The sequence below is a fragment of the Lacerta agilis genome, chromosome 16 (assembly GCF_009819535.1).
Source record: "Lacerta agilis isolate rLacAgi1 chromosome 16, rLacAgi1.pri, whole genome shotgun sequence".
Lineage (NCBI taxonomy): Eukaryota > Metazoa > Chordata > Lepidosauria > Squamata > Lacertidae > Lacerta > Lacerta agilis.
In genome coordinates this window covers 8,915,001-8,921,000 of record NC_046327.1, presented here as the reverse complement: position 1 = coordinate 8,921,000, position 6,000 = coordinate 8,915,001, and the positions used below count along the sequence as shown (strand labels likewise).

At 41.4% G+C, this 6,000-nt stretch overlaps 1 protein-coding gene across 50 annotated transcripts in view; it reads left to right on the top strand.

The window, feature by feature from the left end:
- Nucleotides 1–577: 577 nt before the first annotated feature.
- Nucleotides 578–6,000, top strand: part of PTPRD (protein tyrosine phosphatase receptor type D) — a 794,829-nt gene continuing 789,406 nt past the window's right edge. For all 50 annotated transcript variants that reach the window (XM_033173198.1, XM_033173199.1, XM_033173220.1 and 47 more), the window contains exon 1: nt 578–623. The gene's annotated coding sequence lies outside the window, so the exon portion shown is untranslated. The remainder of the gene's footprint in view (nt 624–6,000) is intronic.

Here is a 6,000-nt window from a genome sequence, read left to right as displayed (position 1 = left end):
TCCATTTTTCCTAACATCAGGGTCTTTTCCAGGGAGTCTTCCCTTCTCATGAGGTGGCCAAAGTACTGGAGCCTCAACTTCAGGATCTGCCCTTCCAGTGAGCACTGAGGGCTGATTTTTTTAAGAATGGATAGGTTTGATCTTCTTGTAGTCCATGGGACTCTCAAGAGTCTCCTCCAGCACCATAATTCAAAAGCATCAATTCTTCGGCGATCAGCCTTCTTTATGGTCCAGCTCTCACTTCCGTACATTACTACTGGGAAAACCATAGCTTTTCGGCTTATATTCAGGCCAATACAGTGCTTTTTTTTCCAAAAGGAAGGAAAAACTGTAAATAGAAGGGGATGAGAATTCTTTAAATCATACAGTCATTTTCTTCTCTTTTGTATCCTTCAATCGGATTTGGTTTGAAATTGTATACTTTTATGGTTTTTATGTTCCCAAGTTACAGAAGACGATTGGAATTTTTGTTTCATTAAAAAGCAAATAGATTTGTATGCCATTCTGATTCTTTAAAAAAAGAAAAGAAACGTGATTCAAGTACTGATTAAAACAATACACTTCTTTATTTTCTTTTAGCTCTCTGTCCTGAGACACAACAGCAGGATGTGCCTTGGAGAAGGGTAAGTAACCGAGTTTGGTATATGTAAGAGGGCCTCAGGATATGTGTTTTGTTTGTCTCTCTCTGTGGGTGTGGGTGTGCATGCACAGTAGATACATTTGATCTAGCTACATTATATAGACATCATTTTAGCACTATTTTTTCTTTACTAAACTCTGATATACTTGGTTTGTGTGTGCTTTTGGAGAAAAATATATATTTATATTCAATAAACAATTTCCCAAAACGCGATGCACTCCAGCCATTAAGTCTTCAAGGCACAGAGTGTAGAATTCAAGAATACAACCACAAACAGGATGGCAAGGGGTGCTGGTAATGTAGTTGGGAGTTTATTTGGGCTGTGGTGTGTGCAGCCCCCATCCTCCATTTCAAAATTACCACCCTGAAACTTCTAAAAAAGTTCTCCAGGTGCGTTTTCTGGTGGTAATATAGTTTCTGGAGAAATTGCTTTTAATACAGTCATACCTCACGTTGCGAACGCTGCGGGTTACCTTTTTTTGGGTTGCTCTCGTGCCAAACCCGGAAGTACTGGAATGGGTTACTTCCAGGTTTCAGTGCTCGCGCATGCACAGAAGCACCGAATCGCAACCCACTCGTGGGTAGAAGTGGAACTGCCAGTTGTGAACGCTGTGGGTTGTGAACATGCCTCCTGCACAGATCATGTTTGCAACCCGAGCGTCCACTGTACAATGATTGTGAGGACAATGGGGCAAATGTCTAAGAAGAAGCAGAGGAAAGGAAGCAGGTGCTTCAGGAAAGTTATTAGGAAAGAAAACAGAACCCTGAGAAGAGGTAAGAATGGTTCCTATTCATAGCCCATCTCCAGCCTCTGTTCAGTGACCATGTATCTCCTAAATTCCATCCCTTCCGTGCAGAACACACAGAGTTAACTTACAGACGTTCCAAAACAATAGCCCCACTTGCAGTTACGTATAAGCTAAACAAGCTATAGCTTAGGGCCCCACTCTCTTGGGGGCCCTCAAAAAAATTAAAGGGAAAAAACTGGATGTACATTTCCAAATATAAAATAAAAAACAAATAAAATAAAACCTACATGCAGCAACAGTGTTTTGTGTTGTGTAGGCTTCTATGATGTGAGTAATGGGCCCTGCCTGCTAGCCTGCTTCCTAAAATATCACTGGTTTGCTCATTTCTTTATATAGGGCACACGAAGGCTGTCCCCATGAGGTGGGCCTGGGGGGTTCCAGAATTCAGTAGCCTTTCCCACTCAACACACATGGACATTGTCGAGGAGTGACCAGCCCAAGGATGGTGCGAAATTAACCTGTGCTGCTTTGCTCTCCTGCATCACCAATTATCATTGCATGGGTTGAATAGGATTGCTTTATACACTGTGATGTTTTCACCCAGAGGCATCCTATGTAGGTCATATAGGGTTAACAGACACATCTGTTTTGCTCAGCAAAGCCCCCCGCACCACCTCTGGTTCGTTCAAAGCAAACCAAAGAAGCCAAGTGACATATATTACAGTCTGCCAAGCATTCTTAATAATGCATCTGCAGAATAGAAGCCTAAATATTCACAGTTAACAAAAGTGGTCGTGCAACCCTCATGCATTTGAATTTTTGGATTTTTTTTAGGGTAGTGAACCAGAAAAATGGTCATTGATCCAAGCTATTACATATATATTTTAATTTATTATGGGTTTTTAATTTTTTTTAAAGAACGTCACATTTAAATCACTTGTGTTTTGGTTTTAAAAAAAGAGAGCAAGAGTGCAAATATTTTATGTTTACTGATCTTAAAGATGTGGTTCAACCCCTGTGTTTCAGGAGTCACATCGTCCTTTATTTTAAGATTTCACTTCAAGTATGTTTACCGGTAAATAACATTTGCGGCTGGAATTTTTCTTGGCCGTTGCAGCAGTCACAAATCAAATATTTTCAAACGCTTAAATATATGATATGAAACCTGATCCCATGGCAAAAGTAAAAAAGGCTATTATTAAAAAATTAAAAATCTAAAATAATCTTTTTCCGGTTCATAATCATAATACTGGGAAATTCAATATTTCTGCTCAAACAAAGAGGCTGGTAGACATATTTACAAAAGGCCTTATGATGTTTGCAGTTGACTTTGCAGAAGACAACATTTATAAAACCTTTACAGTGCCTGACAGGTGCCATGAATTCTCCTGAGGATTACTACATTCAGATATTGTCTTTCATTTGAACTTCAAACACACATTTTGCTAGGGAGTGTATTTTAATAGCTTCTGGAAATTAAAACCTTTGTATTTGTGTCATTCTAATATTCTCTATGAATTTACTTTTGGGAAACAAATTGCTGCAAAGCTAAATGCAATTATAATTTTGTTTAAGTAGAAAAAATGAATAAATGTAATAAGGATACACGGGGGAAACTAAGAAACATGAGTAGTTCCTGTGACTGTTTCTTCGAAGAAAGAAACAGCGAATGGGGAAGAGTTGCAGGACTCCCATTTTTAAAAAATAAAAAAAAATGCATGGTAACCTAAACAGTTTTCATAAATTTGGAAATCCGGGTTTTACATTACAAGTTGATCCAAGTCTAATCATCCTTATACTAGATCAACTGACTTAAGTGCCACTGATTTCAGTGGGGCTACTTCAAGTTTGAGCAGTCTGGATCCAACTCTAGATGTTTTACAGACATATGAATGATGGTAGTTAGATTTTACAGGGGCAGGGTGCAATCCACATAACCCTATGCAGATGATTAAAAAGTGATCCTGGTCACATGATCACTTCCTAGGATTAATTTACTAATTCTGGCCAAGAAGCTTTCTAAGCTGAGAATTTGATCCATTCCAGTAAAGCAGGGGTCGGCAACCTAAGGCCCATGGGCCACAAGCGGCCCATGGGGGGTTGTTTAACCGGCCCCCAAGCCACCCCCGAACCGAGCCGCCTGCTCGGCGAGTCCCTGTGTGCTGCGCTAAACCGGCACTGCACGGTGCAGGGACTCGCATCCGCAGTGCCAGAAATCACGTCTGTGCATGCGTAGACACTGAAAATCTCATCTGCGCAGATGCCAGAAATCGTGGGTGCGTGTGCTCATGTGCGTGCACAATCTAGCCCATGGAGGGATCTCCGCTGGAGTGAACCAGCCCAGGTGAGATCTTGCCGACCCCTGCAGTAAAGCAACGTCATTATTGATAACAGACAAACTTAGCTCATATGAATCTCTTAATAGCAGAAGCTTCACCTTTCCTGGTTATCACTTTTGAAGCCTAAATGGGTTAGTACCCAAATGTTTAAATTCTCCAGTGTGAGCCTGCCCATCATTTCAGGCCACCTGGGGCAGTTGTCTCGTATACCCTTCCCTCCATCTGAAATGTGGCAAGTGGGAACATATGAGAGGGTCTCCTCTGTTGCTCTGCCTAACCTGTAAACTCCCTGCCCAGATCCTCTGTCTGGCTCTGTTTCCCACAACATTCTGTCACTAATTAAACATTCTGGCAACAATTATTTCAGCAGGACTTCAGCATGGCCAGGATTTTATTTCATTAATTTTGACTTTTCTCATGTTTGTTGTTTTATAAGGGGAAGGAAAAAAAAAACCTGCTGCCCTCTGTCAATTTATATGCTTTTGTTTCTACCTGATTGTTTTTAGTCTGCTACATAATCCACCTTGGGTTTTGGACTGAAACAGGAGGACGGGTATTATGGTTAAAAATTAATGAATGAATAATATCAATCATTTCCCTCGTGCAATCGATCACTTCTCCTAAGCACTGGTTCATGACTGAGACTGATGCTCTGGGATCTGCAGCAAATGAAACAGACAGCTGGGAGATTTGCCAGCATATTTTAGCCACCTTATTCTGAAACTTTATGTGCCAAGTGAGCTCTCAGATATAGGAAAGTCTACAGACAGAGATATCATATTTTTAAACACTTGAGATGTCAAGTCTGACCACTTCACCCAACATAACAATAAAAAGTTGCTTGACGAGATTTCCAGAAGAGTAGCTGTCGTTATTCTTCCATAACAAACTTATTAAATGAACTTGGAACATAAGACAGTATATTCCACCTCAATTCTCATGTTTCTGTTGGACATGGCAATTTTGCCACAATCATTTTGAATGACAGATACATTTGAATGAATCCATTGAAACCTAGGGTTCATTCTTGCATGGGAACTGCCAAGTCTCACTATATCTGCATCTGAACAAAATAATAATAATAAAATCCTTCCAGTAGCACCTTAGAGACCAACTATGGTATGAGCTTTCGTGTGCATGCACACTTCTTCAGATACACACAAAAGCTCATACCAATAACAAACTTAGTTGGTCTCTAAGGTGCTACTAGAATGATTTTTCAAAATATTTTGTTTCAACTACAGCAGACAAACACGGCTACCTACCTGTAACTATATCTGCATCTATGCAAGCAATGTATTCACATATGAGGAAATCGGTTCATGGTGACCTCACCGTGACTACACATTTGAGGCTGCAAAATGGCCCCTTTCCAGCAAGCTGAAAGAGGCATGACTGAGCCACCAACGCTCATGATGTGGACAATTTCACCTCTAGTCAAGCAGTCTTTGCAACAATTCAGAAACCTGTGAATCCTATTTCACCAGAAACAATCACGCAAAATGAATGTCTACATGCTGGAATTCTGAGCAAGCCCAGTAAACAACATCAGTACTTCAAAAGTGGTCCTGCTGCCTGATTGTGATGTATAGGTAAAGGTAAAGGGACCCCTGACCATTAGGTCCAGTCGTGTCCGACTCTGGGGTTGCGGCACTCATCTCGCATTACTGGCCGAGGGAGCAGGCGTACAGCTTCCGGGTCATGTGGCCAGCATGACAAAGCCGCTTCTGGCGAACCAGAGCAGCGCACGGAAATACTTTCCCGCCAGAGCGGTACCTATTTATCTACTTGCACTTTGACGTGCTTTCAAACTGCTAGGTGGGCAGGAGCGGGACTGAGCAACAGGAACTCACCCCGTTGCGGGGATTCGAACCGCCGACCTTCTGATCAGCAAGCCCTAGGCTCTGTGGTTTAACCCATAGCGCCACCTGCGTCCCTTATTGTGATGTATATCACTCAACAAAGTGGGGTTTTTCTAATTAATGTCTGCCTCCTTTCCCCATACTTTAGCAAAACATTCAATGGCTTCCATTTGCTTGGCAGTGAAATAAAAAGTCTGGGGGGGGTCATTCCCCCCCCCTTCACACACAAAAATTGACCCAGTCATTTAGACTCCCTTGGAAGTTCTGTCTGTCAGAAAAATGACATTGTATGCCAAGTGACACCTGAAATGAAAGAAATCTAAACTATAGCAAAACTGAACACTTGTTCTGACATTTAAAAGATGTGCCCTCACAGCTGCTTGATTTCTGTTTAAAAGTGATCAAATGCT